The sequence below is a fragment of the Ictalurus furcatus genome, chromosome 16, assembly GCF_023375685.1.
Source record: "Ictalurus furcatus strain D&B chromosome 16, Billie_1.0, whole genome shotgun sequence".
Taxonomy (NCBI): domain Eukaryota; kingdom Metazoa; phylum Chordata; class Actinopteri; order Siluriformes; family Ictaluridae; genus Ictalurus; species Ictalurus furcatus.
The window spans coordinates 890,150-902,920 of NC_071270.1; positions in this window are offsets into that span (position 1 = coordinate 890,150).

The following is a 12,771-nucleotide window of genomic DNA, read 5'->3' on the forward strand; positions in this document are numbered from 1 at the left end:
GGGTAATCCTTTAATTTTGTCATTTGACAGGTGGTCCCAATGACTCGAATGTAAATGATCCAGAGCGAGCCACAGCAAGGGGATTTAAAAAAGTGCAGGAACTTATAACCTAAAAGACATGAGTTTTAACTTGGCTTGAGTGAACAGAGGTGTAACTCGGGGCGAAGGTTTGTTTTAAAAGTGCAGAAGCACAACAACTCGGTAAGTGAACGGATCAATAAGCGTTTAAACCTTTTTTCCCCCCCAGAAGCGCATACTACTATGAACAAATTCTGGAGAAAGAGAAAAGAAAAAAGAAAGAAGGCTTTTTTTTTTTTTTTTTTTATAAATAGTTTGTGTTCTTACACTCTGACATTTACCTTTGCCCCAATCATTCTATATTCAATTACTTTTTATATTAACAAATTAATCTGCCGTCCTCATGAGATCCCATGGCAGTAGCTGGCCTAGTTCTTAGTCTTTAGGCTAATGACTGTTGACTCTTCATATCCTTCATTTTATTTGATTCCCTCTCTCTCTCAAGCACACACACTCTCTCTCCCTTCTTTTTTTTCCCCCTCCCGAAATCCCTCTTTGATTTATTTCCCGTCCAACTTATTACTCTCGGTTTTTCCTGCTGGTTCCACACGACGGCTGCCCGAGCAAACTGGAGGGGAGAGCTTGAAAGCCATCTGTATATACTTGATTGCCTACACCTCAGAAGGATAAAAGAAACAGCCTGGCTTTCATTCTTGTCAGGAGCCTGGAGAAATCATACACCCTCCACCCCACCACCCCCAACACACACCACACACCACACACACTCTTTTTTTTTTTCCTTAACACAGTATGCACAGAGAGCCTCTCTTCAAACCAAACAGCCGGTCTGTGATCACAGACAGCTAAACGGCTAAAAAGCCTTTCTCCCCACTATTTTGTGAGAGGGCCAATTTCACAACAAGGCTTCCATTACTGCACATTTGTCAAAGGAAGATACAGGTTTTGGATGAGGGGCAGAAGTGTGCGGGTAAAGGGGGGGGGACGGGGTGGTAAAGACAAATATGGGATCTCCTGGGAAATGCCTGCGCAGCTTTATCAACAGGAAATGAGAGACAATTGTGAAACTGCCATCCATTACTCTCGCGTGTGGCTGAGGGATAAAAATGCATTAAGATGCCTGTTTTCCCCACATTTTAATTTTTTTTTTAAGACAGGACAGCAAAGTGCTTGGTTTATGGAGAGTGAACGAGCACGCAAAACGAAGCATGTGCCGACCCTACGGCGTATCCCCCTACAGTCGTCCCGCCATACAGACTTCGGTCACATCCATATTCCTTGTGCTTTTAGCAAAGTGACTTTTTTTTAAGACCGTGCACAAAGGCTTGAGAAATCACAAACAGCCCGGAGGAAAAGTGCTCCCTATCGGCAACCTAATGTCTCTTTGAATGACAGCCGGTCTGTCTCCTTAATTCCATTACGCCAAATGGCCTTGAAAGCTTCTTTCTCCAGAGGATGCCGTTCCGCTCTTTTTGCGCCCACGTCGTGGAAAGGCAACTCAATCCACAAGCCTGACATACTTTGATACCGAGATATAAGGCTTCGCAGTTATCATACTGCGAATTCTTCATTCTTTTTCATGCGGGAACGGAGCCTCAGCCAGCATTCTGCAAATCTGCTTATAGGAGTTTTATCATCTAGTCCATCTTCGGCGCTATTTTTCTCCACACAGAACCTAATGACCCACGAAAGCCGAGTATCCCTCCTCTGAAGCGCTGATGTCGGCGCGTCGAGTAAGGCTGACGAAACTTTCGTCCAGAAAGGACAGCAAATCCTTGCCACTATTTCTGCATCAGTCCCTCCGATAAGGCCGCTTATCACCCTCTGCGCTGCCTAGCTAGGGCCTGCTGGGGAGATAAGTGTCCTGCACGCCACTGCCGATCTTTTGTGTTCGAAGGATTTCTGATAAGATCACCTCAGCAGACAAATTGTCCTCTCCGTTCTGGTATTTTAGCCTTTTCATCTCTCTCCCAAGCCTGGAGGTGAACTAGATGGAAGGTTGTCTAATTGTACGTGCGCCAGTGCGTAGCTGGGAAAAGAGGAGTGCATACATAGATAAGGTCACGTTGCAGAATGGGGGGAGGGGGGGAGAGAGGGGGGGTAGATTTATTCCCTCATGTTCACGAAGGACAGAATGTCGAGATCCTTTTAAATCAAATCTTATCTGTGTAGAATCCCTTTCAGGGCCATAGAGTAAAACCAATGGATTAGACATGGAAAGTTAATTGCGTGACTGGCAAAAACAAAGCAGAATATATTAGTTCAGCAAAGAAGCAGAAGCAAAGGCTTGTTACGTTCGGTTTAGATTGAAACAACCGACAGAGTGACAGAAAAGCCAGATTTGCATAATAATAGCAATCTCTCTCTCTCTCAAAAAGCCACGAAGCGAAACCTGCTCTCATATAGGAACCACTTTAAATCCCTCACTTTGTTTACATCTTTATCCAAACTCTAGCACTTAAAGCTTATGAGGTGAATCTAATGAGTAAAACCAGAATCAAGTAGCCTTAACAACCTTCCACTCCTACTCCAGCATGCATATGTATGCACACACACACACACACACACAAAGAGGCACTTCCCACTCTCAGCTCAAAATCCTAAGTTAATAATTAGATAATAATGGAGAAAAAAAAAAGAAAAAGAAAAAAAAAGGTTTAAGCCTGGCCCTCTTTCACTTGCTGGTTAGATAGGATTAGCATGAGAGTGCTATGGTAATTTCGTCTCCTTCCCCTCGGTGTCATCCTGCCTACACGGCGGGGGAACGAGCCACGTCGCACCGAAATAACACACTGAAGAAATATAGAGCAGGCTTGACCGACGATGAAAACCTATCACAGCTGTAAATTACATTTCTTTTCGAGTCGTACTAAAAGTGACACGCTGCCATTAGGTCCACTTTCCAACATTGAATCCTGCCCAGCTAATGTATCTCTCTTGTCATTAATTGAGGGAATCAAGTAACCTGAACAAAATTGTCTTTTCACGAGGAAGAACGGCTAATATATTTGTAGGCTGATCAAATAATATAGCTGCAGCCATGCAAAATCAGGTTTCCATTGACTTTATGTGCATCCTGCAGGTTTGATCTATGAGAGCTGGAGTCCAGAAGCAACCCCCCCCCATCCCCATCCCCCCCATCCCCCCCCAATCTCAAACCGATGGCCTGGCCTGTGGACTTTTCCAAATCACTAACTCTATTATGAGTGACAGCAGTGGAGGAGAGGGGTGGCCGTTCTGCCACTTCCTCCAGCAGGAGCCCTCAGTGTGACGCTGGCAATCCGGCAGGAGCAAAAACGAAGCGCCACATCAAAAGGCCACATTTAGCCTCGCTGAACGAGAAGGGAAGAGGCCACGGCTGGCTGGCGACGTCGCGCCAAACGGCCTCCCCTCTCCGTGGAAATGGGATCTTCTCTGAGCAGTGAAAAGATAGCAGAGCTGTTTCCCGGAGGATGGAGGCCGTTTGACAGACAACGGCGGCGGCTTCATCCGTAAAGCTCCTCATGCATTTTTAATGGAATCTATTACTTCAGGATTAGGAGATAAGAGACCGGGGCCCTGGTTAAATTTCTGATAGTTAGCATAATTGGGATCAGAGGCGCAAAGGAGACAAAGATTTTTTTTTTCCCCCCTGCTTTTGAAAAGGGTAACCTCTTAACCAGATGCGCAAAGAACATGTAGCCTTAGATAAACAGCAGCTCGCTGACTCGCATTAGCATCAGACACTGTAATAAAATAGGTCTTTTTTTTTTCTTTTTTTTAAAAAGCAGGGAGGAGGTTTCAACAGAACCTTTAGGGGCATTTCTTCTCACCTGGCTGCGAAGTGTAAATGTAAATACGCTCTGTCGAATGTAAATTTACCAGGCCAACTGAATTAGCCCCTGCTTCAAAGAACATTATTCCGCTGGCAACTATTTATGGCTAGATATTTCACTGGCTGTCATCTACTGTGACAGCTTGTTACAGAAGTTTGCTCTTGTGAGAAGCCTGTGTGTACAGCAGGCATTACGGGTACACAGAGCAGAACCAGGCCTGCGTGCTTTGCTCCGAGCACTCCTCCGCCCACCGAGCACGCGGGGCAGTCCATTACGCTGTTTAAGGGTCACTGCTTCCTTCGAGTCATTAAAAATGGTAATAAAACAAAGAACTCGGAACAAAGATCGGCCAAATGTTTCCCGCAGGCTTTTCACACGGGAAGAACACTTACCCCCCCTGAGTGCTTAATGAACGACTTGGCTTAGAAAGACCAAAGAGTTCCAGGAGAAAATGGACTTTACTTGGTACGCACTAATCTAAAGTGACCTCCACCTGCTGCCCGCTCGATGAGAACAGGTCAGACTGCTAAGAAAGCAGAGCAATCGTTTCCAAAGCCTTATGTAATGTGAAATTGCCTTAAATGGATTGTATTTTTATTTTTTTTTGGTTCAGGTGGCAGGCAAACACAGAGAACAGGCCAGAATGCTTCTATAATCTTGAGTAAACGCTTTCAGCAACCTCCCCCACCTGCTCGAACCACATTACCCCGTCGCCCCCTTTCACCCCGGCTCCTCATCCCATAAAAATAAAGAGACCAATTAGGCAGATTTCAAAGGATGGCAGCCGGCCTATAATTACACACGACGTCCTTAGGAGATAAAAAGGTGATTACGGTGGATGCAGAGGGAAAAATTGCTTAGCAACCGAGAAACTGACATCATCCCACAAGTGGAGCTTAGCGACCAGGCGTCCACTCTGAGGTCTCTCAACCTTCCCGGATCACCCTTATCTCTGGCTTTGTTTATTAAACAGGCTAAATGTATCGACAAAGCAGCTTTGTGCCAGCCTTGTGATGACTGAGGAATGCCTTGTGTAATCCCTTGTGTATTGCAGTAAGTGGACCTTCCACCTCCTTCTATACTTTGGAATGTTTAAAAAAATAAAAAAATAAAAAAAATAAAAAAAGGTGTCCACCTGACGAACCACCAGAACAGCTTCAACACACCTTGGTATAGACCCTACATGTCTCTGGAACTGTACTGGAAGAATGAACACTGCGTTCCAAAAGATATTCCCTCATTTGGTGTTTTGACGACGGTGCTGGAAAGTGATGTTTAACACGTCGCCCCTAAATCTCTGGATCTAGTGATCGGGAAGGCCACGGCGTACGATCTCTATCCTTCTCAACTTCATCAAATCAATCGGTGAGCCCGCGTACCCTGTGGATGGGGGTTGGGGGGGTAGGTGGGGGTAGAGTCATCCTGGAAAAGATCATTTATCAGAAGATAAAAGGTGATCAGTATAATCAGAAGAACTTTGTATTGATTTGCATTGATCCTTCTCTCTAAGTGGAACCAAACCATGCTGGCAAAAAATTCGGTCACCTGTCTGTACATGTCAAAAGTGACTCGTGTCTAGAAATAAGATGGATGTGGGTAACCACAACAGGGCACATACGCACCAATAAAAGGGCGTAAGAAACAGCAGTGTGTCCCAGAGGCATCTTGGCTGGGATAATGAGGAAGCGCAGTGGTGTTTTGAGTGCAGGCCCGAAGGCCATTAGCCAGCAAATGCGGACAGAAAAAGTGCTGCAGCAAGGAAACAGAGCAGTCAGGAAAAAGAGATGACAAATCTCATGTCTTCATGGAGAGATAGCAGAAATGCTGATAGGACATAACATTATGAGACAGTCCACATCTTCAGCTCCACCATAGTTTGCTTCCTTGGCATATACGAAGCGGTAACAGTTGGCGCTCTGCCGTACCGCCACGCCGCAAAAGCGAGCGCTAACCGTTGAATTATGCTGTTAAATATGCAGCCTCGACCTTTGTCTTTAAACAGTGTGTCTGTCGGATACCTCAACGACAGAGCTCGTGTACAGTACCTGCAATCGAAAAGTAATTACTCTGGCTTTAAAGGTCAGCACATTCCTTTCAACGCCCATCTGAGTGGCATCTGAAATTAAGATTTCCCTTCTACTGCTTTTCACCACAGCGCTTGTCAAACATGCAAAGCTGGTCCTGCGGAACCAGCACGACATACGAATAAAGCCGGTCTCCTCCAGGCTTGGCAGACGGCTCGTTTGGTCTTTCTCGATGCTGTAATTACGTCGCCCCCATCTGAAAGGCCACAACGTTTATACCGCGGCCTGGACGTCCCGAAATGTCAGGAGACTTTGTAAAGACCGGGGCTGAAGGGATGGGTCCGCGGGTCCGCTTCGTCGCGCTGAGGGCAGACCAGAAGAATCCTGTCGTCTTTTCTCATTTCAGAAGTCATTCGAGACCTAAAATCAGTGCTGTAAATGAATCTCACCATCCCGGTGATTGAGGCATGGCTGGCTCATTTGTCAGCCCGACAACCACACTTCACCTGGAGCCTGGCTGGTTATTAGCACCTTTCCTCCGAGCAGGTAAACTTCTTTCTTTTTCTTCTCTCTCTCTCTCTCTCTCCCCCCACAGTCTGCTTTTTCTCTCCCAGTCGCCTCGGTCGTGTTGGCAAAGGCTTTAAAAAGGCCAATAATAGTGCACTTCAAAGCCTTTTCCTGTAACCGCGGGGACTCTGGCACACAAGGCCCCCTTTTATTACAGCCACATCCATCGGGGGCGGTCAGCTGACATGAAAGGCACAGACGCATTTCCGACAATATGGGCTCAGACAGATACCATTCAAGGCAATTCACCATTTAAACACACACACACACACACACACACACACACACGCAAACCCAAAAAGGTTTCATTTCCTTGCAATAACAGGGATGTAGACTAATCCGGGTACTTTAATTAACAGCCGTCCTATTAAGCGCACACACACACACACTCACTTCCCTGTTTACATGATAAATGAAGAGATTTATGGGATATATATTTACCATAAATGGAAGCGATGCGTTTCCTAGATCCAGGCAAGCTTTATTCCCTGAGAAATCATGCCTGTGGTCTCGCTCGGATCCGTAACATCACGGATTTTTTATTCGGTCCTTCTCTCTCTCTCTCTCTCTCTCTCTCTCTCTCTCTCTCCTTCTCGTCGATGCGTTCAGTGCCGTGAATCCGTGCAGTCGCTTCTTCCCCCCCCCCCGAAAAATAAAAGGTTATCCAGCCGCTTGTTAAATCGTCCTAAGGAGGAATTCGGGAACACCGATGAGTAGTTCTAAACGCGTTAATTGTCCTGAAGGCATTTAATCGGCGGTGACGGATTTCAGCTCCAGCTCCAGGTTCCGGTTGCGGTGAAGCGGCTCCCGGACGTGCCGCATATCGGACTCCGTTCCCCGATCAGACTGAAGGTGGGGAAAAGGCTAAAAGCACCTGCTGCTAAGCTTTCTAGCTTAAACACGGCGGTTCTTACACATCACATCGGCCCGGTCAGAATAATAACAAGCAGGAACTTCCAAAAAAACAAAAACAAGAATGAAGTAAAAACTGGAGGATTAAAACCCCGCTAATCTAATCTAGCGGAATAGCTAACAACGGCAAAAATATACACACACACACATATATCATATATATTTATATGTCTATATATTATGCTATAAGGCTGTTCTTATCACACCGCGTAGTCCATTAAAAGCCTCCTGATGGGGAAAAAGGCAAAGTTTACTTCGACTAAAAAGACAATCAGATCCTAATGAATAAAACTGAAAATCCGGTGAAGTCGCGGCCTTTTAATTCAGGTCTGAGAGCGCGTGCGTGTGTGTGTGTGTGTGTGTGTGTCCGAGCCGAGACCGCTCCGCTCTCCATGCCTGACAATCAATACCGTCTGTGTACACACAACAACGGCTCATTCTGACCATTCCACTAAACCGGAGTGCTCAACCAATCACTTCAGAGAGAACGTTTGAATAAATCATCGCCTCAGCCAATCGGTGTGGGTAGTGGGTGGGCTCGGACTGTGACGCAATCGGCGTCCGGGGGACGGCATTTTCCCCCCCCCTCCCCCTCCCCCCACGCTGAAAACCCCGTCATTCGGTGTATATTATTTAAAGGGAAAGCAGGTTTTTGTTGTTGTTGTTGTTGTTGTTTCAACAACAAAGTGGTACTCGGCTGATTATAGCGCATACAATGGCCTTTATAAAGGTTGCTAACATACATAGTTTGACATCTGCAGTATAAACGAGTGTTTTAAAGTTCCTTTAAATGGTAATTAGTTTATCTTTAACCCTCATGTTCTGTTCAGAAGATCCTACTCCATGTCTTTAGATTAGAATTTACCAACATAAAGTTGCAACATTTTATTTTAAAATATCCAATATCCTTGTCCCACCACAATGGCAGGTGTGTGTGTGTGTGTGTGTGTGTGTGTGTGTGTGTGTGAGAGAGAAAGACAGTGAAGAAATGGTACATATGGTAGCATTACATTTAGAACACCATCACGGTTATATAAATATATAAATATGATTTAAATATTAAAAATATGATAAAAATGAACAATTATCATATGAAGTAGGGAAAATCTATATTATCATTAAAATCCATCCGTTTTCCGTACCACCTATCCTACACAGGGTCGCTGGGGAGCCTGGAGCCTATCACAGGGAACGCCGGGGCACAGGGCGGGGACACACCGGACAGAGAAATCGTCAACCCATCGCAGGGCACAATGATATACTATGGACAATTTGGAAACGTCTTTGGACATGAGGAAGGAAACTGGAGTACGCAGAGGAAACCCCCGAAGCACGGGGAGAACATGGAAAGTTCGCGCACACACACAGGGTGGAGGTGGGATTGGGGGTAACCTTGGAGGTGCGAGGCAAGCATGCTAACCACTAAGCCACCATGTAGCAGTAACGTAAATAGATTTCTTTGACCCAAATGGAGCATCTGTGATGCATACTACATTGACATTAGGCCACGGTGGTGTAACAAAGTGGAATTAAATATATTCTAGGAAATATTCCTAATTCACAATAGTGTATGTGTTTTTGTCCACTGTAAGATTTTACTGCAAACTACAAACACTACAAATGTCACCACTTTTTTTTTTGTTGTTGTTGAATCAAATGGCTACTTTTACTCTGAATAGTATGCATCAACAACAAAAACTAAGTTTTACAATTTGTTACTATTGGCATGGCAGGATTTCTATAGAGTTTTATCCACTGCACTCTGAGTAGAGATGAGAACAGATTCATTTCTTAGTCTGCCAATTTCTCTAGCCTTTTCTGAAATCACTGTAATTTTATTGTTGTGTATGTACTGTAGATGCAGCCGTAAGAAATTCAGCTTTGCGTCCCCTGAATCTTTCAGGCACTCATCTTACTTCCTGTATAGATGAAGTTTGGCTATATTTCACGAGACAAATTTTGGCTAGTTATCCTGTATGACGCTTCATTATAGCCTGACAAATTACACTGGGGACTACACTAAGTAGTTAACTGTCGGCCTATTTAAATGTTTTTATTTAAAAGATAAAATAGATGTGTATATATATTTTTGGCTTAAATACCCTCTCGGTAATTCTGTCAAGTTAGTTTATGGGTTTAGCTCACAGACATTAGCCTTTTCCTACCATACCAAACTGAACATAACTAGCATACACGGCGTAGACTAAAGATTTCCCACATTATCTCAGCTCTCTCAAAACTATAGAGTTATTCCATTGATATTTTGGTGACTGTAATAGGCCTGGATATTAACTTAATATCTGCAGTATGGAAAATATCGACCGCAGGACTCCATCCTGATAGAGATAAGAATAGAGAGATGAATCTTCAAAATGGGTTTTGCTTTCATAGGTATAATGGAATGGATATTGTGTTTGTCTTTATTCTTCATACTTTTATTACTATACCAATACATTATTGTTTGCCACAAAGAACATAGCAAACGGGACATTTTCACAGAAGCTTTTCAGCAAAGTTGAGGTCATGAGTTTACATACGCCTTGCAGAATCTGCAAAATGTTAATCTTTTTTTTTCAAAATTAAAAATGAGGGATTATCAAAATTGCATTTGCTGAATAAGCGATTTCACATAACAGATGTTTACATATAGTCCACGAGACACAATAATAACAGAATTTACACAAATGAACCAGTTCAGAAGTTTACATACGCTCGATTATTAACACTGTGTGTCGTTACCTGGACGATCAACGCCTGTGTGTATGTTTCGTGATCGTTGTTCACGAGTCCCTTGTTAGTCCTGAGCAGTTAAACTGCCCACTGTTCTTCAGAACATTCCTCCAGGTCCTGCACGTTCTTTACTTTTCCAGCATCTTCTGCATATTTGAGCCCTTTCCAGCAGCGACTATATGACGTTCAGATCCGTCTTTTCACACCGAGGACTTATTCTCAAAAAGGCAACACAATACATTAAGACAGGATGATCGTTTGTTATGGTAAATTGTTACCATTTTGTCTTCTGGGAAACATGTAAAGACCCTACGCAGCTTCTGAAGGGCTTCTGAGGTCATCGTGTTCAAAACTTTACACCCCCCTGGCTCTTAATGTATCTTAATGTTAATATATCTATATATCTCAATCTCAGAGAGTAGACGACTACCCGGGCCATTTCCCAGAAAGCTACTTTTACTTATATAAGTATAATTGTGCATTAAGGCTATGTGCCTACCTCGAGAGGTTATGCTGCATCCTGCAGCGCTTCATTTAATTACAACAGCGTAATCAATGACTTGGAAAAATGTAAATCAATACGTTTTAGACCTACTGGCTTTGTCCTTTGTTAGATGTGATCAGCGCATAAGCTCAAATGGAAATCGTATATTTTCTAGTGTTTACACCTAAACATTCTTCATTCAGAGCAACAGAATTTATGGTTTGTGTTTAAAGTTCACATGCTTCACGCCTTAGTGGTGTATTCCTGTTAAATGTAATGGTTAACCTCATGAGAGCTAACAGAACCAAAGGCAACACAGCAGGGACGTACTGGCTTCTGTTGCAGATGACTGATTTCATTCTGTCATGTTGTTCCCAAAACTCAAACCCAACTGTCAAAAACAAACCAAACACAAGCCATGTTTATTTTATTTATTTATTTTTCTCTCTTTTTTTTTTTTTAAAGAATCTGGTGATCATCCTTGTAAATGCACTACAAATGCAAGAAAAAGAGCTTGCTTTCATACATGCACATGTCATCTTAGAACACTGATGGCTTCCAGCCTGTTTGATTTGTAAAGGTCTTTTATCTATGGTTTTACACTTTAAAAAAAAAAAAAAAAAAAAATCTAAGAAAATAACACACACGAGAATAACAGAGAATTGTATTATAGGTCTGTCTGATTCTCAAATTATTCGTCTTGTCCAAACTCATTTGTTAAAGGAACAGCTGTGTGTAGTGAGAGGTAGTGGCTTCATCATGCACATATGAGCAGATAAGCAGATCGACTCCACTGAGAAATATTCAAACACGCAGCTTTAATTAAATGTGAAGCGGGGAATACAGTCTCTGTGCGTGAAATCATTGTGTAGACACAGAGGAAAGAGAATCCCTCTTATTAGCATTACTGAATTTCTTATCCAAGACTAATTATGAGCGAGTGATGCGGTCTTTATATTCATATGAAAAATCTTTCAATTTATTCAATCCATCTGAAAGTAACACAATGTGGATTGCATGTGAGGAAAGTCATTTAATCCCCCCCCCCACACACACACACTTCCCTCCTTCACTTCGTTTGATGTTACATTAGAAAATAATGACTTTCTCCACGAAGAATGCCTTTGATATTGCAATTAATGAGAACCAGCAGGGGAAGGAGTCGGCATTTGAACTTCAGACCCAAGAGCAGCTATTCATCTGCATTACTTGGCCTATGTTTTAATTCAGCTGGAATTAACATTTTCAAACACACACACACACACACACACACACACACACACACACACCTGGCACTTTGATGCAAATAGATTCCAGTGAACTGAAATAACACCATCATCACCGCCGACAGAAATTTGCCCTTTGATTTAAAAGTCATGAGAATGCTGTGTATTAAGGCCAAGGTCTAAAATAAAATTGGGGATACATTTAAAACTGAGATCATTTTTTTTTTGCTAGCTGTTATGACTCCTCGATAGTCTTTTCAGTTTTCTTAAAGGCTTTAGCTTGGAAGAGCTCATGACAGATCGTGACAGGTGGGATATGAATATTCCTCAGATATTCTCCTTCGACATACCTACTACGACGAAGTCCAACGCTGCATCTCAATCCGCCTACGTATACTATACACTAAAAGTATGTAGTCTTTTTTTCAAAGAAATAGTACATACCTTTGAGTTTGTAGCATACTAACACGTCAGGTAACGGACAAGAACGTTGTTGCCTAGTTACGCACACTGTCATGGTGAACAAACTCCTTGTTCTATTTCAGCTTTTCTTCAGTCATTATTCCTTATATAATGTCATTTACCCTTCCCTTGATTCATTTTTGTTTCCCCCACACTTCATTTACACCTCTCTAAAATGCGTCAAAAAGCAAACCGTCACAAAACTCCAACATTAGCGGAAAAAGCGTCCCCGGATCCACACTCCGAAAATCTCTCGGAAAGAGTAGACCATCCGGGTAGACCTTTGGGAACCTCATTTCAACGTACTACAATTTGGGACACACTAAGTCTAATCTCTGATACTATTTACCATCTACTGATAGTAGGTCCAAAAAAAAACAAAAAACCCCAAACACCCCAGAACACACCCTGGAGGTTGGATGCAGCACATCAGAATCATCTTTCATTTAAAAAAAAAACAAAATCTCAGTTTGGAAAGGCGGCAGTGAGATGTTATTTCTGATCCATTATGACCC